Source organism: Nannobrachium achirus, assembly GCF_963921795.1.
Source record: "Nannobrachium achirus genome assembly, chromosome: 12".
NCBI lineage: Eukaryota > Metazoa > Chordata > Actinopteri > Myctophiformes > Myctophidae > Nannobrachium > Nannobrachium achirus.
Genome location: NC_137832.1, coordinates 58,412,315 through 58,438,523, shown reverse-complemented (window position 1 = coordinate 58,438,523; position 26,209 = coordinate 58,412,315). Strand labels below are relative to the sequence as shown.

Below are 26,209 nucleotides of genomic sequence, written 5' to 3'. Positions count from 1 at the left end.
CCCAATAAGGGTCCATTTGGTTCCTAACTATCATTTAGCTGGGGACCCCCTGTAACTCCCTCCTCAGGGACCCCTGGGGGACCTCGGACCCTACTTTGAGAACCAATGCTCAGTCAACGCAGTTTGAAAACCCTCTCCAAAGTGTTGTGAAGTTGCCAGTGAGACGACTGTTTCCTAGATTATTTATAGACTGTGTGTTTTTCTGGGTGAGAATTGGCTGCAAATGGGCTGTTGGTTCTTCTGTTTGACTCTTGCTGTCACGAGTTGCATAATAGTTAATTGAACCAGACAATGTATTGCAAGCTCATTTGATTAAAACCCAGGAAAGGTTTTGATTAGTTTTCTAATGATAGGAAAAGGTGACGTCTACTCGACGGCGTGTCATATTTCCAGAGGCTCTCCTCTGAAAGGGGCCCCATGATAGATGTTGACACCAGTGCCTTTAATAGGAGGCTCCTAGCATGTCCCTTTCAAAGAAAACACATTTTTCTACATCACACACATTTTTTATTTAAGCCCTGTCTTTTTGGTATAGCAACCAAAAAAACGTGTTAGTAGCATAGGTGTATCCCTTTATTATCTTTTATGTGTTAATGCTTAGTCTGGTAATATTCAGAAGTGGTTGTTTTCTCAAAGTTCACGTTCATTTCATAGCTGCAATACGTTTTCATTAAGCTTAGAGGTTGAAGCACTGAGCAGTTTGTTAAATGTCAGCTACCAATTATAGAACACATAATTAAGCATACAATGTGAAGCTGATAAAATAATATTTTCATGTCAAGGTCCCATATGTATTTGTTTGCAGCCCCCTTTAAAAGGGATTTTGTGCCAGGGACCTCAGGAGAAGTGTCTTGCTAATTATTATTTTAAAAAATGATCCCAGAAATATTTCAAGATATAAAGAACAGAAATAGCTAATCTACAAGCTCACAAAAAAAGACAAAGACGAAGGAAAATGTTCGATGCTATATTATCACATTTTGCTGGTGACCCCCTGGAACTTCCTCAGGGACCCCTGGGGGTCCCTGAACCCCGCTTTGAGAACCACTGTACTAGAGTAAACATTTGGAGAATGATGCTGAATGTGTGAGCATTGTACAATAACACCATCTGATATGCATATCTATATGAACAAGATGGACAGCACTCCCTAGTTTTTATTTTATTGTATTGCTGACATTACAGTGAGTGTATAGTCTATGACATATTCAGCCTAGGAATTATTTTTGACTGATATACAGTTACTCTACAATATTTCCAATGGCCAGCCTCTTTGGCGCACATGGATCCATATCGCGCGAGCTTGTGCGCGCAGCCCGTGTCATTCTTTATTTATGATAGATCATTTAGAGTCTTTCCTAAATGCGATGTGTACATTAGGGACTGCATTAGCGCTGGACATTATAAGCATTACCCGATGCATGGAAATGCAATTTCAATAGCCCCCCCTCCCCCTCCCCCCGAAACCAATAGCTTTGATATACGGACGGTTATTGTGGGAGATGGACAAGAGGAGCCTTCTTGATGAAAAACACATTCGGCGTACAGTTTCCCAAACATGAGTCATTAGTAGTGCATTCTTTACCTATATAGCTATATCGACTTAAAGGGACACGTCTCTTTTCCTGCCATAATTCTTTCAATTTTGTGCATCAGCATTTCTGCAGAAAAAAACGGTTGTTCTTCATAAATAATGGAGTCATATAACATGTCTGTATTTTGATTAGGAGCAAATTTCTGTTGTTTTGAATGACTGCCTGCCTGGAAAAAAAATAAGAAACAAGTAAATATAATGCAAGTAATACATAATATATATTATATATATGTATAAATATACATTTATATGTGTTTATATATGATGTATAGATCAAAGATTGAACAGGATGTGCAGTTATTGCGGGGGTCATTTGAATGCAGCCATTGAGCGTAATGGTCATGGAACAATAAAAGGATGCTTATGGCCGGCTTGGCAGACAGAGTGGAGCCAGCGTTCGGAGCGTGTTCAAAGTTGCAAAACAAAACCACATTTGAAGGCAGTAAATGCATCTTTGGAAATAGGAACAAGATGTGGGGGCTAAATATATATATAAAACGAGACCCTGCAGAGCCTAGCGCTCTCATCTGATCCTAACCGAGAGAGACCGGCCCATGTTTACTGTAGACGCTAAATCACTTAGCCGTGTTGTCAGGCGGAAAACTTGTATATCCGTATTTTCATCTTTTGATGCTTAAAAAAAACATTTAGGCCTGAAAAATACCTAAAAATGTCCTCTAAATCCCAGCAGTTTTCTGAAAAACCCATGTTTCTATGTCAGTGGTTCTCAAGCCTTTTTCATGTCAAGGAACCCCTAGGATTACATGTATTTGACCCCGGGCCCCAATCTGAACATATTTTGTTCCAGGGACCAAGCGAAAGAAGGATTTTTGCGTTTCAAATGTCTGCTTTAAAAACATATACATTCAAAGATTTGCACACATTTTCAAGATTCTTTTCAAAAATAGCAATGCACGGCTCATGAGCTTGTATATCTGCTTTAATCTTATCCTTTAATAGTTAAAGCATAAAATAATGGTTAAAGTGGTGACACAGATATGTATACCTGGTCTAAATCGTTTTAAGAAAATTGAAAAAAAGGCAGATCAACAAGCTCACACGTTACTTTAGGTGGAATTCTGATGGGGGGGGAAAAACATTGAAGATTTGGCCTATGCTCAAAATATTGCTCGATATATTGAACAAATGAAAAGCGTTAACAAGAGCTTATAATAACCACATTTGATCCGTTGGAACATATGTTCTCTCTCTTTTTCTTAACGTTTCCTGATAAAGTAACGTTTGTTTTGGACTTACGAGGTTTCCGGCCGATATACATACCTTTAGTTACAAAGTCCTCCACTGTTCCAAGCATAGGAACAGGGCTGTCACCTCCATGATATTTTAGTTGACCGTTAAATATATGCCACGATTGATTTAAGTTGTCTTTTTGTCATTGAACATTGTGGCAATTTTACATATTACATTTCTATTTGCCGGTTAGATTTTGTGAACAAATTGCACGGGGCATAAATACTACTATGAAAAATAACTTACACAAATAAAGAAATTACTGACAGTGACCGGTACCAATAATTGAAATAGATAATGTACTTTGTCAAAAAGCGTGATGTTTTGTCAGCTTGTGGAGCTCCTATTTTCTCTATTTTGGAATTCTTGATTTGAAAGGTTTTCTTTTCTTGGTCTTTATAAAGTTAATTTGTCTCAAATATGAACTCTAATCAAATCTATGTTTGTCAAATTGATGAGAAAACCCATCGTTGGTGTGTTGACAAAATGATGGGTAAATAACATGTCTCTAGAATGAGGATGGGCAGCGGACCCATGGCTGTGTCTTTGGGCTCTGTCTGTCTCTTAAAGTGAGTGCTGTGGTGATAAAACGTTACAGTAATGACCCTGGGAGAGAATGCACAGCCTTATCTAAAGACATGAGACCATTAAAACATAAAGGAAATTCCTTACAGTCGCAAAACACATGCACGCACGCACGCACGCACACACGCACGCATGTACACAGTACACACGCACGCACGCACAGAGCAAGACAAAGAGCTGAGGAGAGAGAGAGCGAGAGAGAGAGAGGGGAGAGGAAGAGAGACAAGGAGAGAGAGAGAGAGAGAGAGAGAGAGAGAGAGAGAGAGAGAGAGAAGAGAGAGAAAGATATACACAAAGAGAGACAGAGAGGGACAGGCAGACAGACATAGAAACAGGGAGAGAGGGAGAGAAAGAGAGATAGACAAACAGACAGACAGACAGACAGACAGACAGACAGACAGACAGACAGACAGACAGACAGACAGACAGAGGGACAGACAGACAGACAGACGGACAGACAGAGTAGTTGCGTAGTGTTTTGGCAGCAGGTCACTTGGACCTGCAGGAAACCAGAGCTGGTAGCATTCCAGAGCGCCTCGCTACTCGCTGGCTGCTGCCTCACGCCCATGCATGCATGCAGGGATCTCCTCTGTTGGCAGCACTCGCTGCAACACTCCCTCCCAGCAGCTGGGATGTGGACGTGGGCTCCGTGCCAAACCATTACCAAACACTACACTACACTACATACACTACACCGCGTGCTGTAACACAGCACATCCCCCAGTCCACCCCCCTTTTACTCAAGTACTGTGAAATACAAGTTTACTGTTACTTTACTTGAATAATGAATAAGCCTGTCACAATTGTTACATCATTGTATAATCGCAATTATTTTTGTCATAATCGTTTCCATGTTGAAAAATGTTCCGATATTTTCAAACATTTTCAAAAAAAGTGGAAAATGCGGATCTACAAAACTGCAGATTGCGGCTATTTCCACTATCATTGGTCTTTTTTAAGTATAAAGTTGTCAAATATGTCAGTCATTTCTTTGTATATTTAGGTTATGTGTCATATCTGCCATGTGCAACTTCAAAGCCTAAAAGCCAAAGAGAAATGTAATTGTCAACGACAAAAACACAATTAAATCGTTAATCGCAGTTATTTGAGTGACAATTAATCGCCATGTAAAATGTCATAATCGTGACAGCCCTAATTATTGACCCCCCCCCCCTCCCATATAGAGCTGTCACTAATATTACAAGTTTAAATTAACGATTAATTGTCACACAGATAATTGTGATTAAACAATTTAATTGTGTTTTTTGGCATCGAGGACATATGAATACAAACTATATTTCTGTTTGCCATTTAAGCTTCATAACCACACACTGCACAGGGAACATTACTGATATATTTAGTCATTTTAGGCTATAAAAACATAGCGGAAATAGCTGATCTACAAGCTTCAACGCTGCAATTGCTTACTTACTTTTACTCTAAAAAAACGGATTTCTTCTTTCACACACACCGGAGCAGCATGCAAAGGTTCACACACACCCACACTGAAATGTAAGTTATTAATGTTAAATAAATATGGATTATGGATAAAATCCATAACCAAAATAAGAGACACGAGCCAAAGGACAGTCCATAGATTGCTGTATTTTAAGAGAGCAGACAAGGAAGACAAACAGTGAGCGTACCATAGGGGTAGCTTTCTAAATCTCTCTCTCCTCCAAGATGGAGGAAAACATGTATATAAAGACATACAGTTTATGACAGTAAGAAGCGTGGAACTCATTGATTCGTTCCCATATCATAACAAGGAAGTAGTAGGAACTCATTGATTTGTTCCCATATCATAACAAGGAAATAACAGGAAGAAAGTGCCACGTAGTGTTGGTAATATTCCACCACTAGTGACTTATATCATAGTATCACAGTATATCAAAACATGATTACATTCAGGGCAGCCAAAGTTATTATGACCTGTAATCTAATAGCCTGAGCCCTACAGTATCCGACCAAAATGTGGTCTCTATACTGTACGCTCAGTTCATAATATATAACCTTATGGTCATATGAGCTTCATACACAAACATAGAATTATGTATCATAATTCTTATCTTATCACACACGTATGCACACACACACGTGTAGTCGTGTACGTGTACAGCATGCACACTCTCACTACGCGCTCACTCACACATGCAGAGAAATAGCACCGCTGTCAGAGAAATTAGAAAAAAAAGTGCACAAAGAACCCTCTGGCCGTGCATTATCTTGTTTGTTTTGATGTGCGTTTAGCGAGCGGCGGTGGCATGCGGTGCGGCGAGTACGCGCCTGTCAACGCTATTGTCTCCAGCACATCACATGTTACAAGTCCACACATATTCTGTAGCTGCACGCTCTGCTCTGTGGATAAAAGACTGCTATAGAATGTAGCCCCCGGACCCCGTGTTTGAATTGTTAGCACAGAATGGCAACTTTTTTTCCACTGACACTCCTTTTAATGTAAACCCCCTATACGGTAGATCAGGTGACTGTCTTTATGTGTGTGTGGGGGTTGGAGCGTTCATTGGAGTTCTGTTTGTGAGCATTGGATGGAGTGATTTTGCTGGTATTCACCTACCTGACTGTACATAGTAAAATGAAAAACATCCTCAGTGTTTCCGGGTCCATTTGGTTTCATTTGTACCCTAACAGAGTTCTAGAAGGATATATGAACACTAAGGACTTCACTGGATGGAATTGACATACGGTGAAGGCTTGGGGCGATTTCAACCTTCATTGTAGTTGATACTCATTTACCTACCGATGCTATATGATATTATTCTTCGGGGGGGCGGCATAGCTCAGGGGTAGAGAAACCGTTATTAGAGCACGAAGGGTTCCCAGTTCGAATCCGGGCTTGCCTTGAATTAATGTTGAAGAGTCCTTGAGCAAGACTCTGAACCCCTAATTCCTCCCAGTGAGTAGGTTGGTGCCTTGCATGGTTTCCTCCGCCACCGGTGTATGAATGTGTGTGTGAATGGGTGAATGTAATGCACAATCTATGTAAAGTGCCTTGGATAAAAGTGCTATATAAATGCACCATTTACCATTTATTCTTGTTTGTTATATCTGTTGAAGGCGTAGCCTGGATTTACCAACTGGCTCGGCCTGGCACAATGTGGGTGGGCACAGATGTGAGCTTGTACATCGGCTATTTTAAAATAGCGAACATTTAAATATTTACAGTCACAATACAGTCATGTGTCATGGAAGTGGACTCCCCCAAGCAATATGGAGACGTTTTAATTTTAGAAATCGCTTCATAATTGACTGAGCTATGATCACATCAAACTGTGGTGTCTTTCTTTTTTTTAGTTCTTTTTGGGTGGGCACAAAAACGAAATGGGTGGGCCTAGGCCTATCCAGGCTCACCCTTGGCTACGCCCCTTTAAAGAAGGCCCCTCTCCCAAACCTAAACTACTAATTATTCCATTATAATCCAAATATTCCTTTTTGGAGAGCTGTCCTTGTTGACCAGCAAAGACAGTCAGTGTTCATATTATGGATACACAAATATTTCACTAATATTCAGAATGACAGCTCAATTAATACAAAAAGGCCTCATGTAAACATTGCTCAACTGGAAGAGAATATTAAGAGAGGGTTGGCATAAGACTTTGATGTTAAAGGAGTAGTTCACCCCCAACATAACCTTTTGTCTATTGATTTAACAAGCCATGGAGACTTGAGTTCAGTAATATTTTTATCCACCTGTTTCCGCGGGAGTTTACTGGAGATTATTTGGACCTGTTTGCACCACACTTCCGGTTTAACAGCAGACATACAAGCTCACGTCGCGTCGCAGATGCAGCCTGTTGTGAGCTTGTAAATCACTCTCGGCTGCGGCGCCGGAAGCTCGGTACAGCGTCTGCGCAATGCACTATGGGGCGTTGGAAACTCGTGGATAATATACTTAACAAAGTCCCTGACAAAAATAATCCTTTCTATGTAGCTCCCTGCCAGGCCCGATAATCCCGAGAATGTAATAAGCTTTAATTAAAATACTTTTTTTTTTAATCGAAAACTGGAACTAAAAAAGCGGAACTAAACCTCTCAGAACGGTTTCTTCACTGACCCATTTGATCGCTGCACTATTACCATGGCAACCGGAAGCAGATCCTTCCGAGCCATGGGATGGATCACTCACTGTTTATACAACACAGGAGCTAGTTCTTGAACGGATGGTCGGTTTTTCAAAGTTTTTTTTTATTTATTTTGAAGCTGTGGACAACGTAAACACGCACGATTCATGGTTGGAGTCCGATCGTGCACGACGGATATTCTTGCGACCACGTTAAAAGGTAAGAGAAGAAAGGCAGTGAGCTACATAGGGAAATTCTCCTGACTTACGCCCAATGAGTTGTTAATATAGTCAAGTCTCCATGGTATGAGTAATCAATAGGGAAAAGGTTATTTTGGGGGTGAACTACTCCTTTCAACAGGGAAATATCAGCGTGTAAACACATTCCCTGTGTTGCTTGGTTGGGTCTCTAACTGGAAAATTGACAGAAAACTGCAAAACAAAACAAAACCGGCAGAAGCATGTCATGCATGTCAGGTCATTTTCCTGATGAAACGCTTTGAGGCATCATGTAGGCAGGGACGTGCAGAGAATGTTAGAGAGGCAGGGGCTGACATTTCTGGTGAAAATGTCGAAAATAGCAGACCTCCAAGCTCACAACGCGGTGCAGCGTATCACGCTTTTTTCGGTGCGTGATACCACACTGAACTAAGTATAATCAATTTCTTTCACTGTAGTAAAAACTGCATTCATGGTCTGGAAAGGGCACCTTTTACAGACGGATATAATGGCAGTGGCTCAAGCCCCCTTTGATGTCTATGTGTGCACGTGCCTGCATGTAGACCCACACGAGGATTGCTTTTATTCGGCGTCCATGTAAGCAGTCAAGTTTGGAATCTCCAATCGGAATCATTTCATCCCTGTTGAAGAAATACTGTCCATGATAAAGGCGCTCATCGAGGAGTGTGGGTAGCGTGGGTGCTTCGTACGCGTGAGCCTGAGCGAGGAGCTGCACAGAGGAGAGAGAGAGAGGCCGTTGTGAAATCCTGCAGAGGAAGTCAGACACAGTAGAGGATTACCTACAGGAAGACTTAACACTACTGGTTAGACAGCAGCTTTTACTATGACACACCTCTCTGTCTGTCTATCTCTATCTGTCTCTGTCTCTCTCTGTCTGTCTATCTCTATCTGTCTCTCTCTGTCTATCTGTCTCTCTCTCTCAGTCTGAAATGCATTGAGTCACGGAATTTCACCGCTTGAACGCCAGCATCCCTAATGCAGGGATCATTAGCCCAAAATTATATAGCTTGTAGATCGGCTCTTTTTGGAAAAGCGATTCCGCTGGGGGGAAAAAGCGAACGGTTGCAACTCAGCTCTGTTTTACTGAAGAACAGAGGGTTTAAAGGAGTAGTTCACCTCCCAAAACGACTTATTTTCTATCAATGGAGTTTTGACATGGAGATTGTTTTTGTCTTTGTTGCAGGGCATGACATTAAGGCTTGCCCTGTTGTCCGGGACAACTAATACATCTTCATGGACAAGTTCATTAAAAATCGAACCTCTGTTCGAAGTGGAGCTGTGTGTGTGTGTGTGTGTGTGTGTGTGTGTGTGTGTGTGTGTGTGTGTGTGTGTGTGTGTGTGTGTGTGTGTGTGTGTGTGTGTGTGTGTGTGTGTGTGTGTGTGTGTGTGTATTGCAGTTGATGCTCAGGGCAGGCTAGACTCAACAGCACCTCTCTGGTCACCCAGGGTTACCCAGGGTTACTTTCCTCTATCCATGACTTATGTCCGCTGTGTCTGACAAGTATGTCATCTATACTGTATGTAGAGTATCAATGTTCTGCCGTTTAGGCTCTTTGTAACTGGCTGTTCTTTCATATTTTCTGACTGCACTGTCATTGTTTATGACCTTTGTATGAGGCATCCTTGTACTTCTCTTTATGTGGTCATAAATAAACATTTCAAATGTGTGTGTGTGTGTGTGTGTGTGTGTGTGTGTGTGTGTGTGTGTGTGTATTGCAGTTGATGCTCAGGGCAGGCTAGACTCAACAGCACCTCTCTGGTCACCCAGGGTTACTACATACAGGCTACATACAGACCCACAGACCCACCCACATACCCACATACCTACACACACGGCCACGTATAGGGGAGCTTGTGTTCCACACAGCTCCAAAAATGTACTTGTCCGTTGGACAAGTGGCTCTTGGTTTCACTTTTTTCTGTGACGCTCCTAGCAGCTTTGTGCTGTATGCAGACTATGGACTGCCCATACTATGGAGTGGAGGGGGCAAGGGGGGGTCTTATTTATTTGTTGAATTAAAAAAAGAAATGACTGTGAAATGTGACACAAAAGTGACTTTTGTGCCTGGACAAGTGAATGGGAAATGTAGTGCCTCAAAATGTTAATGTCAAGCCCTGCTTTGAGTCTCTTTGAGTGTGTAATTTATATAAAACAAAATTTGGGGGGAACTACTCCTTCCAAGTGGTTCAAACATATGAATGAAAAACATCTCCATATGGAAAAGAGCTTGATTTGTCAAGGCCAATGATGTGTCAAGGCCAATAATCCATGCTTGGATCATGGAATATATAGGCCAGTGGTTCTCAAAGTGGGGTCTGGGGACCACCAGGGGTCCTTGAGGGGGTTCCAGGGGGTCCCAGGCTAAAATTTGTGGAACCAGTTTCCTTTCCTCTTCGACCGAATCAGAATTGGTGTCAGATCCTGTGTCTAGGTGAGACATGACCTTTGACCCAATCTAAATGTGTCAATAGAAGAGCAGAGAGACAAAATACAACCACCCCTGTATAAGTTATATTGTATCAACATAGTCTATAGGCCTACCATTAAGATTATATAAGTTATATTGTATTAACATAGTCTATAGGCCTACCATACAGATTGTATAAGTTATATTGTATTAACATAGTCTATAGGCCTACCATACAGATTGTATAAGTTATATTGTATCAACATAGTCTATAGGACTACCATTAAGATTATATAAGTTATATTGTATCAACATAGTCTATAGGCCTCCCATTAAGATCGTATACGTTATATTGTATCAACATAGTCTATAGGCCTACCCTTAAGATCGTATACGTTATATTGTACTAGCAAGCCGAACCACATTAATTCCACCATCAGCGGCCCAACATCCTGGAACTTACTTGCAAAATCTTTAAAACTGTCCTCCCTGCCATCTATTGGCAAGTTCAAAGGACTGATCCTTACCACTTTCAATCATGATTGCACATGTTTCACTTGATTTATTAGCTCTGTTCTTTTATAAATTACTCAGTTTAATTTATAATGTTTTAATATTGTGTTTAACTTTTTATTGTTCTGTATTGTAACCTCGGCTACATTGAAAATGAGGGCTTGCCCTCAACTGTACTTCGAGTATAAATAAAGGTGATGATGATGATTAATCAGGGGGTTATCCGTTGACTTGAAAACGTTTGAGAACCACTGCTATGGTCAGAGCAGAGTTAAAGGAGTAGTTCACCCCCAAAATGATTTTTTTTCCCTATTGATTACTCACGCCATGGAGACTTGAGTTCAATAATACTTTTGTTGTATTTGTCGCTTTCCTAAGACAATAGTTTGATTACAATAAATGTACCACCATTGACTCCAGATGGTGACCCAAATGCATTTGGGTCCCTATCCGGAATCAATGGGGGGTAAATTTACCAAAATCAAATTATTGTCTTAGGAATGTGACAAAAACCAAAAGATATTATTGAATTCAAGTCTCCATGGCGTGAGTAATCAATAGGGGGAAAAAAGTCATTTTGGGGGTGAACTACTCCTTTAAGGGGTGGGGGTGGTGCCTCCATGCTATAGGCCTATAGTGACAGCTGTACCTCCATGTTAAAATCTGCTCCGTCATTGGAAACCCTTTAATGGCATTCCTGGATTCCTTCACTGTGTGCTATAACTTTTATATAGGACCGCCTCATGGAGGGAGGGGCCGTAAAAACCTATAAGCTCTCTGTGTGTGTGTGTGTGTGTGTGTGTGTGTGTGTGTGTGTGTGTGTGTGTGTGTGTGTGTGTGTGTGTGTGTGTGTGTGTGTGTGTGCGTGCAGGGGCGTCACAAGGGGGGTAGGAAAGTGGGACTGAGTTACTAGTGCCCAAGGTGGAGGGGCCCTAGTAACTTTAGCTATTGAAAAATAGCAGATGTACAAGCTCACAGCGCGGCACCGAGCTTGTAGATCTGCTATTTTTTAAAAGTCGTGAAAATGTGTGCAAATCTTTGAATATATGTATTTTTTTAAGCGAACATTTGGGGGGGTACCCGGAACGAAATATTTTGAGATGGGGGTCCGTGGCCAAATACATATCATTTTGGGGGTCCTTGACATGAAAAAGTTTCAGCACCACCACTGACATGGAAACATACGTTTCTTGCACACATTTTCACAATTTTTCAAAAATAGCAGATCTACAAGCTTGCAGCTGTGAGCTTGTATATCTGCTATTTTTCAATAGTTAACATTCATGGGGGGCCCCGCAGTGAATCCTTGTACCCAGGGCCCAGAATTTGGTGTGACGCCCGTGTGTGTGTGTGTGTGTGTGTGTGTGTGTGTGTGTGTGTGTGTGTGTGTGTGTGTGTGTGGACCAGGGGGGTTGGGGTTGGGGTGTTGTGGATCTTACAGCCAGCCCACTGTGTATAAGGGCTTTAATACAATGTTTGCCCAAGAACCAGCAGCCTCCCACCCTTCCCCCTCTTCCCCCCTCCAACCCTGCTAATGTTCCATCAACCTCTCCTCCATGCATACGTTTTATTCTCTTTTCTCAATTTCAATTTCAATTCAAAGGAGCTTTATTGGCATGAGAAAACATACTATTACATTCATTGCCAAAGCAAGTTTCAAAACATAATAAAAACTGTTGAAAGTGGGGAACATATATATACAGTTGGAGGGGGTACAGCATTGCGTAAAAAGAGATATGTCACATTTTGTCGTTATGTATATTCAGGATATGAAGCTTTTTGGAACAGATATCAGCATTTCTTTTTTCTCAATACCGTCGCATGTCACCGTGAGGTGTCTTACTAGTAGACCTTAGGGTGGTTGTATTCCATTCTCTAGCCTTCTTTTATCGCAACGGTTCACAAGTTCTTGCTGCTGTGTTCGCACGTTGTTGTATTTCTCCCAGAGTATGGGAGTTTTTTTGTAATTCTTTCATGTTTACAAACTCACTTTGCGTGTGCATACGTCCATGCATACGTTTTATCACTCTTTTCTCATTTAGTGTCTATAAGTTAACGTGTCTATAAGTTAACGTGTGTCGTGGAGGAGGAGGAAGAGCAGGGAGTTGAGTGTCCAATAAACAAAAAGAAATAAGCGCTTTTTGGTACAAAGCGCCATTGACGTGTTAACTCTTTTACTTTTTCTCTTTTTTTTGGGTGCAAATGTCCTGTCCTGCCCTGTCTCTTTTTCTTTAAAACAGAGGCCGGTAGACTAGAGACTAGACTAGAGAGTCCCCCCCTCCTAAGCTTGTTCAAACACCCTCCACCCCATCCCAGCCCTCAATGTGGGTGTTACTTTTTAATCGCAAAAAACGGGGGCCTGGAATTTCTGCAGCTGCTTGCAAAAGCCCCCCTCCCCTCCTCCCCTCCCCTCCCCTCCCCTCCGCCCACCCCACCCCGCTCCCCCCCTCCTCTGTTTACGAGATCTGACTGGTCGGCAAACATTGCCTCACCGCGCTGCGCTCTCCCAGCTCCGCGTGGTGTTCCGTCTGTGACTCCACTTTTCCGACGGTTTCGCTTGGTCAGAGCAGTGGTTCTCAACCTTTTCAGGCCGCGACCCCCAGAATAATCATAGTTTAACTGGGGGCCCCCCAACCTGACGAACAATAAGAGTTGAGGCATTTCATTTTGTATAACACAGTCCTATTGTGAAAATAGCAGATCTACATGCTCACACTGTTGTTGTGTTTTTTCCACAATTTCTGCCTCTAATATTTGACAATTTGGCCAATGTTTAATTTGCCATTTTAGAGGTATTAATTAACAAGTCCTTAAATTGTCACTTTAGAAATGTGCAGATACCCTCTATACACTTAAAAAAAAAAACCTGGGGGTCCCGACCCAGATGTTGAGAACCACTAGGCCAGAGAGCCTAGAGTGGGGAGGGGGGTTGAGGGGGGGTTGTTATTTTTTTTAATCTTTCGATTGGATGCATGGAATGTATGTACAGACAGGTCTATTAATGACTGTACAAGGTGCCTAATAGGCCGGTCACGATTGCTACACGTAATCGTCTATAATCACAATTTGTTGGGAGATGATTTGTTCGTCATTATCGTTTTCCCATGTTGAGGAAATGTTTGTTATGGTTCCAAACTAATTTTCAGAAATAGTGGAAATAGCTGAGTGAGTTCACAATACCGTTGATTCTTTTTTTGGAAAAGTATAAAGCTATTAAATATGTCATTCCTTTCTCTGCATCATGTCAGTTATTGGTCATAATCTGCATCGTGCTATCTTGTCTTGCTTGACGAAGCCCCTAAAAGGCAAACAGAAAGATTATGTCAACAAGACCGGGAAAGAATCTGTGTCATTCTAGATTGTTGTTTGTCCTTATAACAAATTGCAGATCTACAAGCTCGCAGCCCCCGTCACTTCTTGCTGCGCTGCGAGCTTGTACATCTGCTATGTTTGAGAAGTTGAATTACTGATTTAGAAGGCGTTGGCATAATTGGCCTTAGGTCTTAGGATAGGACCTAAGACCTTAGGCTGATTAACAATTAAATCGGTTAATCGCAGTTAATTTTGTGTGACAATTAACGGTTGAGTACAGTACAGCGATGGTACGGCGATGGTGACAGAGGGCCAAACGGTGTGGTCATTACAGAGCTTGTTATTGGAGGGTCGTGGCTTTGGAATGTAGCACAGTGAAATGCCTCACATCATTAGTTATGGGGCCCCTCCACGGCCCCTAAGGGTTTGGGTTGGGGGTGGGGGGTGGGGGGGGGGGGGTTTAAGAGCAGGGGTCCGACTTTCTACCTCTCAGCCTTCGCGCCGTATACCCGACCTGTCAGATTAAAAGTTGCCGAATGTATCCACCCCCCCCCCCCCCCCCCCTTTCCATCATGCTTTGGTGCTGCTCAGCAGTGGGGGAAAAAGTACTCTCATTTCTTACTTAAAGGTGTAGTTCACCCCCAAAATGAACTTTTTTTTTCTATTGATTACTCACGCCATGGAGATTATAGTAAATTTACCCCCATTGATTACGGATGGAGACCCGGATGGGGAGTAATGCATTTGGGTCCCCATCCGGAAATCAATGGGGGTAAATTCACTATAATACATTTTTTTGTCTTTAGGGATGTGACGAATACAAAAAAAAAATATTATTGAACACAAGTCTCCATGAGGTGAGTAATCGTTAGAAAAAAGTCATTTTGTGGGGGTGAACTACTCCTTTAAGTCAAAGTATCAATATTGTAGAAATACTCTGTTACAAGTGAAAGTACAAAAGTATCGGTATTAAAAGAACATAACTTAGTCTACTTGAGTACAGGTACTTACTTTACATCAGTACTTTACACTTTCTTTACTCCACTACATTTTTGTATTTGACAGATTAATCACTAGTTACTTTGCAGATTTGAGATTGTAATTACAAACACGCATTCAACCACTTGAACCCTATTTTTGCGACCGTCAGGGAGCAGTTTACTATGAAAACCTCCACCGGCCGTCCGTCCGTCCGTCCGTCCGTCCGTCCGTCCGTCCGTCCGTCACACGTCACACCTTTGCCCTGCTCATATCTCCGCATCAGTATGACATCACACCACATGTGTACACAAACCTTTGTGTACGTTGCTGTGGCAACAGTCTGTTGTTGCTGGTCTGTTAGTGTACGTTAGCAACCACCTTAGCAACCATGGTTTTACCCTAGCAACCAACTGTTTACCCTAGCAACCAACTGTTTACCATAGCAACCATGTTTTTTTACCCTAGCAACCAACTGTTTACCATAGCAACCAGATACGCAGAGCAGGGATCTCCATATATGGGCATAAACAGGTGACATCACACTGATGTCAGATACTCAGAGCAGGGATTTCTCCATAATATATGGGCATAAAAGGGATTCTGTTAGAGATCTCCATATATGGGCATAAAAGGGATTCTGTTAGGGATCTCCATATATGGGCATACAAGGGATTCTGTTAGGGATCTCCATATATGGGCATAAAAGGGATTCTATTAGGGATCTCCATATATGGGCATAAAAGGGATTCTGTTAGGGATCTCCATATATGCGCATAAAAGGGATTATGTTAGGGATCTCCATATATGGGCATAAAAGGGATTCTGTTAGGGATCTCCATATATGGGCATAAAAGGGATTCTGTTAGCTGTTAGTGATCTCCATATATGGGCATAAAAGGGATGCTGTTAGGGATCTCCATATATGGGCATAAAAGGGATTCTGTTAGGGATCTCCATATATGGGCATGAAAGGGTTTATGTTAGGGATCTCCATATATGGGCATAAAAGGGATTGTATCCCAGATGATGCCCTGTTAGGAGATCCACACTAACAGAATCCATATGGTCCTACCGACAGCTGCTATAAGCCAACCCTGGCGATAAGGTCTGAGTCGAAGAAATGCTTCTTTCCTGGCAAGAATTGCCCCTTTATACTGTAGGGCTCGTTTGTGTATTGTATGACATCACGCCACATCATCGGCTGAGGACTGTGTGATGTCATCATATCTCCATATATGGAGACATAAGTTGCTCATGCCCAAATATGGGCTGGTGAGGTCAGACTTAGTGTGATGCGTAGGTTATCTCCATATATGGAGATTCAACTTCAATGAGTAACCATGGCAAACTGTCAACTGCCCGTATGTCTTGATAATTGGTAAAACAAACTTTTGGCCTATTTGTGGAGATAAGCGACCAACGGTCGCTTATCTCCCGATTAGGGAGTCTTACTGGTATACTTAGTCTGTGTATGTTACATCTGCCACAACTCAAAAGATTTCAAAAGACACATTTTGAAAAAAACCTTTTGATAAAACCTGTGAAATGGTACATTCTCCCATAATGGACACTTTTCATTTTGGTACTTTAAAGGAGTAGTTCACCCCAAAAATGACTATTTTTCTATTGATTACGCACAAGTTTTTGTCGCATTCCTAAGCCAATAATTTGATAACAATGAATTTACCCCCATTGATTCTGGATCCGGAATCAAAGGAGGTAACAAATATATAGATATATTTCACCCCCAAAAAGTCATTTTGAGTGTGAACGACTCCTTTAAGTAGTTTATATTATACTTCATCATTTATGCCAGTATTTCTGCACTAAAACTCGGAACACAGGCCTTTTACTTAGAAGTAAAAGGCTATAGTATATTTATTCATAATTAGGTATTTCTACTTTTACTGTAAGTACTTGTTCCAACCCTGACTCCGGGTGTACACGTTGTCCACTCGGTACAACACAGAACCGCAGCAATAGAAATCAGTAACAGATGCAGCTCATTTTAACGGACGCACTAAATGCTGCCCTCATTGACCATTAACTTGGCAGCTGTGAGCTTGTGGGCATTATATATAACTTAATGTATGTCGTACACACACACACACACACACACACACACACACACACACACACACACACACACACACACACACACACACACACACACACACACACACACACAATGCACATTGGAGATGGGTCACGCATACGCTAGTCTCATTCCCACATTAGAGTTTTGCTATGATGTGCCAGGGCTGTGGCAATATGACTCCAAATCATTAACATCGCTAGTATTCGCTACTATTTAGAATGTTGGTCTCAGTGGATTGGCTACTTTCAACGTGTTTGCAGTTTGCACGCCACCTTTTGTACAACAACTATACAGGGTTATGTGGTTAATCAGACCAGCCAATTTAGGCGGTTAAAAAAAAAATATATATATATATATATATATATATATATATATATTCGTGTAGATTAGTTCAGTGGTTCTCAAAGTGGATTTCAGGGACTATCTGGGTTTAGACTATAGGGTCTAAATTGACCCTTACAAGTCTGTAACAAATTTCAAAGTTTGAGAACGACTGGATTAGTTCATTCATAAGTAGAAAAAAGAAAAAAACTAAATGTGTCTATAATTTGGTTCTAAATATCAGTTTGGATATATTTCGGCGAATTGCCTGGCCCTATACTGTGAGCCTTGGTAATAACGTCTCTCCAGAACATAACAGAATCAGAACTTTATAGTTACATTTGCATACAGGTGTAAGGAAGTGCTTCATCATTTGTAGTTTTCAGGTGGGCAGAGAGAAGGAGAGCATGGATTATAACGGGGAGGGGGAAAGAAATGGTTGAAAAGCACAATCAAAGACATGCATGTACTGTAGGCCTACTGTATACACCGAGCATGTACACAAGATTGGACGCGGATGTGCAAATTTAGCGGGATTTGAGAGGGGGGTGGCCAAATCCACTTCGGAACAGATAAAAGCTATTTTAAATAGGACAGATAACGACAAAACCCAGAGGTGGGGGGGTTGTTCACAGGATCTTCATATAGACGCGACCTTCGCCCTTATTTGCAGTAGCGGGCGCTTGATATAACGGCGATTCAGCATTTCTCTCTTCCTCTGTGTGCCTACATGTGCATGTAAACCATAAAGCTATATATGTGCACTATAGAATGCCTGGCCGGGGGGGGGGGCATTTGCATGTGTGCAAGTCTGTTCGTTCCGCCGGGCTCGCTAACGAGATTGAGTAATCATTGATAGGGAGGGGGCGGGCGGGGGTGGGGGGCTTGCAGATTAGATTGGCGCTGTAAAAAAAAAAAAAAAAAAAAAAGTCAAGGTCTCTGGCGTGTATTGAAGTGTAACTGTCGCTTTTAACATATTGCTGAATCAGTTGTCCCGTAGAGTGGCCCTTTGAGACGCTTCTTTAATGCACAGGCCTTCGACGCAGGGGGTGGGGGGTGGGGTCGGGACCCCAAGGGGGTCCTCTGAGTTACTACAGGGGGGTGGGGGGGTTGGTGTGCCAAATATTTGTGTGACAGGATCCTTTTTTAGTTTTTAATTATTTTGTTTTACATTAAGCACTTGAACCCCTAGCATCCCAAATCCCTATTCTGGGGGGGATTAGCCGGAAGTAGCTGATCTACAAGATGTGTGTGTGTGTGTGTGTATGTGTGCGTGCATGTGTGTGCAGTGCACGCACTGGGACAGCTGCGGGTCAGTGTGGTCTAATAGCACATGTCTCCATGTGTCAGCATTCATTAATGCGTGTGCGTTGCACGTGCACACACAGCTCTGCCACTTCACAGCATTACTTACCCATGTTGTTGTCGGGCAGAAACCTTGTATCTCATTCCAATGTAAATTAATGAAGGCCCACTTCATCATACAACGCAAGAGTGTCATACAAAAGTAGCCAAAATATCCCATCTCCAAGCCAACGACACAACAGTGTTTTCACTATTTTTAAATTATTTAAAAACTAATCATAAGTATAGGATCGGTTTTAGGACATGGATAGATAGATAGATAGATAGATAGATAGATAGATAGATAGATAGATACTTTATTATCCCAAGGGGGAAAATCTATCGCCCAGAGGCAGCACAGCAGTTTAAGGTTTATAAAGTTACAGAGAAGTATGAATTGGAAAAACAGTACTGTTTTGTACAGTCAAAAAGAGCAAGGCACAATAAAAAGAGGAATATAAGTATATAAGTGTCAAAAACTGTCAACGCTCATAAGTGTCACGTCACAACACAAATAGCAATACTTAAAGCCCAACTTATCGATGCAGTGCCAAACAAAAATGTTCCCAACAGTCAACTTACAAGTTGACCACAGTGATATCCATGCTGCTAGGATTAGCCTGGGCCTCGTATGTATGTACTGTAGCTAGTAACACTCCCCCTCCCCCAACCTAGCCCCCCCCCCCCCCCCCCCCCCACCCCAAAAAAAAAAAACACCTGATACCTCCCTCCTCCCCTCAACCTGGTCTAAATTCACTCTTAAAGTCTATAACTCTGACAGTGTACAAATGGAACCAAATGGACCCTAACGGGCAGACCTTGAAATTAGAAATTTTGAGAAACCGTGTTATATTAGTGAGCATTAGTGAGGACCGATCATATGAAGATGAGGCTGACATTGAGTGAAGTGCTCCTTTAATGTGCTGGGTGCAGTGACGTGGTTGGTCAGCATTTGAAGGCTGACAGAAACTCTTCTTAAAGCCTCCACAGACGGCAAGAGTTCACGTACAATCCGATCTCATCATTATTTCATGGGATCGTATGAGCATTTACACTACACAATCCTCTTTCTTGAAGATTATTGGGTCGTGTGTCCCGCTGCGCAATGAATATCTAATCTGAATGTTGGATCTAGAGGCGTTTATTTGAGAACTGGGGAGGGGATTGAAACATGAACTGGCGTGTGTGCGTGTGTATGTGTGTGTGTGAGTGTGTATGTGCATGCCTGTGCAGTGTGCATGTGTGTGTGTGTGTGTGTGTGTGCGTGCTTGTGTGGAGGGGGTGCACAATGTGATATGTGTAAATTGCAACTAGCTGACAAGACATACTTGCAAGAGACATGTACACCGGTTGCATCTGTTGGACCTCCTAAATTGTGTGTGTGCGTGTGTGGCATGCGTGTGTGTGTGTGTGTGTGTGTGTGTGTGTGTGTGTGTGTGTGTGTGCGTGTGTGTGTGTGTGTGTGTGTGTGTGTGTGTGTGTGTGTGTGCGCATGCGCACACGCACGCATGCACGCGCGTGCATGCGTGCGTGTACTGTACTTGCCTGTGTATGTTTTGCGTGCATTCGTGTCATCAAGGACCCCATAGAAGAAAAAATATATATATTTCAAAGATTTGCACAAATTTTCATAATTCCTTTAAGGGCGTCACTTCGTGCCGCGCTGTGAGCTTATAGATCTGCTGTTTTGGACATTTATAGAAAGTCCTTGAAAGTTTGAGAACCAATGATTTAGAAGACATTTGTAGAGTCGTCCCGGATCTTACCCTCTTCTAGACTTGAGTAAACTGGACTTGGAGTTATCTCTTTAGTTTTTTTTTGTGCCTTTTTAGACAATCTATAAGCTCACAGACAGGACTTATTTTCTTTCTTAGAAATAAATCATTTGAATCTCAGGTATACTTGGCTTGGGCAACCCAATCAGAATGAAGGCGCTAAGCGCTGTCCCCCCCCCTCCCCCAGAATGAGGGTAATCTGTTAGGGTCTTATCTATGTGTGATCTGTTCCCCGGGTGCTGGGCTGGCTGGGGCTGGCGGAGATCAGGTGTAACTTAAGTAAATTAACTGCTCACTAATCCCGCTCAGCGGGCGGCGTTTATTTTCATATCGCCCCGGGACGCAATACAGCCCCCCTCCACCACTCCCCCCACCTTCCTGCATCTGTCGGGAGAAGCTAAGATCTGAAAGACAATGTCAGGGTGTGTGTGTGTGTGTGTGTGTGTGTGTGTGTGTGTGTGTGTGTGTGTGTGTGTGTGTGTGTGTGTGTGTGTGTGTGTGTGTGTGTGTGTGTGTGTGTGTGTGTGTGTGTACGCGTGCTGTGGAAGTAGTACTCCCTTCTTTTACTGAGGTACAAGTAGGCGACGAATGCCACCACAATATAGAAATACTATGTTACAAGTAAAAGTTCTGCGTTCACATTTTACTTGAGTAAAAGTAGAGAAGTATTGGCATCTAATTGTACACAAAGTACGGAAAGTAAAAGCACTCATTACGCTGAAAGTTCCATTTCAGGTTTCAAAACGTATAAGATCTTCTGAAATCAGGCGATCTTCAAGCTCCTGCGATGCGTTGTGAGCTTGTGGTTTGTCAATTTTCAAACTGGGCTTATAGTTGGTTAATGTATGTTTTGTCTTAATCCAAATCTGCAAAAAGTTATCAAAGCTGTGAAATAATTGTGTGGGGTGCCTCTGAGACGTAGTGGAGTATAAGAGAAATGTTTTGTTTCATGCCATTTAGACCTGAATGCAAATCTGGGTTACTTTAGATTTGAAACGCTTTAATCATCATTTTATGCTTTAATTATTAAAAAAATAGCAGATATACAAGCTCACAGCATGGCACCAAGTGCCATGCTGCGAGCTTGTAGTCTGCTATTTTCTTTGAATATTTTTTCACCCCGAATTTTCCAACATCCCATCGTGCAGAAGGCATTTCCGGCGCCGGTCAGCTTGTATGTCTGCTGTTAACCGGAAGTGTCCCGCAGATAATGCTACAGTAAAGTCTCGCGGAAAACAGGTGGATAAATGTCTTCTAAAGTCTTCTTCTAAATCAGTGGTTCTCAAATGTTTCATGTCAAGGACCCCCCAAAAAATACATGTATTTGGCTCGTGGACCCCCATCTCAAAACATGTCGTTCCAGGGATCACCCAGAAGTAAATATTTGAGTTACAAAAGTGTTCGCTTTGAAAAAGATATTTTCAAAGACGATTTTTCATAAATAGCAGATCTACAGGCTCGCAGTGCGGCACTCGGTGCCGCGCTGTGAGCTTGTATATCAGCTATTTTTCAATAGTTAAAACATCAAATAATTCTAGGCCTAAATGGGTTAAAGAAAGCTCACACAAAGTTACGCTTGGCAGGGATAAGTCGGCCAGAGGTGAAGGGAAACATACGTGTACACACGCATGTTTGCATCTCAATGCAAATGCTTTTCGTTTGGCTCTCCTTGGAGAAGACAAAGGAGCCTGGTCTCTCTCTCCCCTCCCTCCGTTCACCTGTCCTCCTAACCCTTTTCCTGACGTATGAAAGCCAAACTAACATGCGTGTTCCTTTGCATGTCCTTTGCATGGGGAGGAATCCGTGCGCGCTTTGCATCCGTCTCTTTGCATTTTAATTCCCCCCTTTAGGGTCGGATTTGTGGCCACTGCTTGGATTTGAATGCACTAAGCTCCCCACCTCATTAGAGTGCATGTGCATGACTATGCGTGTGGTAGGCAGTGCAAGTGCATGAAATCACTTAAGACCTATATACTGTATGTATACATATATATCGTTGTCGGGTGGAAACCTTGTATGTCCAAAACCGTTCGTTTTGCATTTATCATTTTGAAAATGATTTAAACTAGTGAAAACAGACAATCACACAATGCCTTGCACCGCGAGGTGTTGTGTGCTTGTAGATCTGCTGTTTTCACTACTTTTGTGCGACGGCCTTGTATGATGAAGCAGGGCTTTGCTTTGCGAAAAAAACATACACTTTTGAAACTTGGAGATATGAGGTTTCTGCCCGACAGTGACGATATATATATATATATATATATATATATATACTTGTGTGATGAATGACATGAATGGCCGATCTAGAAGCATACATTGTGACGCGCTAGGATCTTGTAGATCTACTCTATGTGTTATTGTTTTGAAAGATTTGTTATGGTTTTTTTTATAATTCTTTTGTAAATGTTTATATTAGGCTATATATACAGTAACCAGTAGGAGGTGTTCGGCATCCTAAACTGTAAAAAAAAAAGGGATGGACGCGTCGTGCTTACACATTTATTCAATGTATGCAGTAGTAAGTTGTCTATCTCTGTTCTCTTGAGTATATATATATATATATATATATATATATATATATATATATATATATATATTTCAAGAGAGTGACAACAGTGTTTCTGTTGATGCTATTAGGGGCAGTAGTAAAGTACAGTACAGTACTGTAGTCTACATAGGTGTTGTTCCGTGCCCACCTGCCATTTTGTGACCACTCCTGGCCAAATGGTGGTGCTGTGGTTTCGCTGACCCGGCTCTGTGCCTCTCTTGCTGCTTCCAGTCAGGCAGCAGAGGCCCCCCCCCCGCCCCCCCACTCAGAGAGGAGGCTGCTGGGAAATGCCAGCGTCGCAGCGGGCGGAGGCTCGGCGTCTCTGATTCAGGAGGTCAGTACAAACAAACAAACCCCGCCCACATCCCCCGTAACCCCGCCCCCCAACCCTCCCCTGCTAACCACTTAGACTCCCGTTGTACTCCGTCGACATGTTTAGCTACTATGATGTCCGCAAGTATTCACGACACAACGGCGAACGCTTACACAACAACCGCACAGCTCGAACGCACAGCGTCACCAACACAACTACACACAGCGGTGACGTAACTATCGCGGCTACGCACAACGCCGACGCCACATTTTAACACAAGTATACGCATCTCCTGCTGTATGAACACACACACGCAAGCACGCACACACACACACACACACACACACACACACACACACACACACACACACACACACACACACACACACACACACACACACACACACACACACACACACACACACAAACACTGGGCCTGCAATAGTGTAATAAACCCCAATGCACCCCCCCTCCCCGACCAGTGATGTAAAGTAACTAAGTACATTTACTTAAGTACTGTACTTAAGTACAGTTTGAGGTATTTGTACTTAACTGGAGTCTTTCCCATTTCCAATGCTTTTACTTCGACTCCACTACATCTCAGATCACTACATTTATTTTTTAAACTTTGAACTAGTTACTAGTTACTTTGCAGATATAAATTATAATATTACAAAACATTTTCATACATTTTGAATTCCAGACTTTCCAGTATTTCTATATTGCAGTATTGACACTTGTACTTAGGCCAAGTAAAACATTTGAGTACTCTTCCATCACTGCCCCCCCCCCCCCCCACACACACACACACACAATTTGGCTATGAGTGACAGGAGGTGTATTGGACTAACAATAGCCGGACTGGTCAAGTTTCCTCCATGGGCTTCCCTCCCCTCTCACCCCACCTCACCCCACCCCCACCCAGTATAGGGATGGGACGATACGCGATATTATCGTTTATCGTGATAAATAAAAAAAAACTCACGGTAATCGTATCCTGGAGATTTAATTTATCGTGATATCGTCCTCCGTCATGCACTGGGATCAATTCACCTTTTATGTGCCAAGCTGCATATCCGGTACCACTTGAACCCTCTAGAATTGGTACTTATAATATACGTACTTGATACAATGTTCTTTTTTTTTTTTACTCTCTATCACATGTCTTTGCCAAAAAATAGCCGATCTAGAAGTGCGTCGCAACGCGGCGCGTTGTGAGCTTGTAGATCGGCTATTTTTTGGCAAATGCTCCGCCCCAGGATAATGGATTTTGATTATCGCGATAATATCGTAAATCGCGATTTCTTCTAAATCGCGACATTTTCATATCGTCCCATCCCCAGTAAAAGCCCCAGTAGTGGAAAGACAATACCTGCTCTTTAGGCTGACAGAGAAGCCAGGGTGAGGAGGAGAGTCGACACTTCAAACTTTCCAAAGTCACTCCCACTAATCAAGTGTGTGGGTGGTGGGGGGGAGGGGGGTGGTGTCGGGTTACACATAGCTTTTTAACCCTTTAAGGCCTGCGGCTGTTTAAAAAAAAAGGCTTCTAAATTGATTGATTGATTGAATTGATTGAAGACTTTATTAGAAGTTTCCATAGAACAAGCTTTCAGGCAGCGACCCCCAAAATAATCATATTTCAACTGGGGACCCCCCATCCTGATGAGTACTAAGAGTTGAGGCATTACATTTTGTATAAGACGCTTCTATTGTGAAAATAGAACTAATATTTGACAATTTGGCCAATGTTCAATTTGTCATTTTAGTGGTATTAAAAAAGTCCTTCAATTGTCACTTTAGAAATGTGTATATACCCTTGATACACTTAAACTTTATGTTTGTTTGTTTACTGTTGAATGAGAAAACAATGTTGCACATTAATTTCATCCCCTGGAGACCCCCCAACATAATTTCCCCACATGTTTTGAGAACCGCTGGCATAGGAAAAGGTACAGTTTCGTGACAGTACAGTTCACTGGTACAAGGTCAACTAAAAGGATACAGCCAAAAAAGCCACTTCAGTTTGGGAGGGTGGGGGTCCTTGACGTGAAAGTGCTTGAGAATGAGATCTGCTGTCCTAAAACAGTAGGTACAATTCTCAGCATTAATTTACCTCTAAGGCAGTGGTTCTCAAAGTGGATTCCAGGGACTCTGTGGGTTCCTTATGGGGGTCTAAATTGACCCATCCAAGTCTGTAACTCTGACAGTGTACAAATGGAACCAAATGGACCCTGAAATGTAAACGTTTGAGAAACACTGCTCTTAAGGGGTGCACAAAATGTACGGGTCCATATGGTTCCATTCTTGCACTCTTTCAGACAGAGGTGTGTTTGGAATGATTAGTCCAGAGGTGTTTTTAAAGCCTACCGTTTGACACCATGCAGCGCCATGTGGGCAAAGAATGATTTTCCAGCTCATATGGCGTCACTAGAGCAGGCTTCTAATTAGCATATGTAGCCCTGAAGCCTCATGGGAGCAGGGCTGGACTCACACACTGATGCCAAATGACTCACCTCTTATAGTTCTCACACACGCGCACACACGCGCACACGCATGCACGCACGCAGGCGCGCACACACGCACGCATGCACGCACACACACTGGGACTGGCTTCGTGTTACTTTCTGTGGGAAAGGAAAAGCTTCTATGCCTGCCTGCGGAGAGTAAAGTAACTAATGTGCATTTACTCAACTCAAATACAATTGTGAGGTTCTTTGTTTTGCTTGAGAATTTCAAGCATTAATTCCATTACATCTCACTATATAGTTACTTTTGCAGATTCTGATTATTGTTAGAAAACATCCATGAATCCATGCAATACCATGTGAACGTGTGTGGTGAGCTCGAA

The 26,209-nt window shown here is 42.3% G+C and overlaps 1 protein-coding gene across 1 annotated transcript in view; it reads left to right on the top strand.

Moving 5' to 3' along the window:
- Window positions 1–26,209, top strand: part of arid3c (AT rich interactive domain 3C (BRIGHT-like)) — a gene marked incomplete at its 3' end in the record, with an annotated part of 126,393 nt that overhangs the window by 2,033 nt on the left and 98,151 nt on the right. The gene's annotated exons all lie outside the window — the stretch shown is intronic.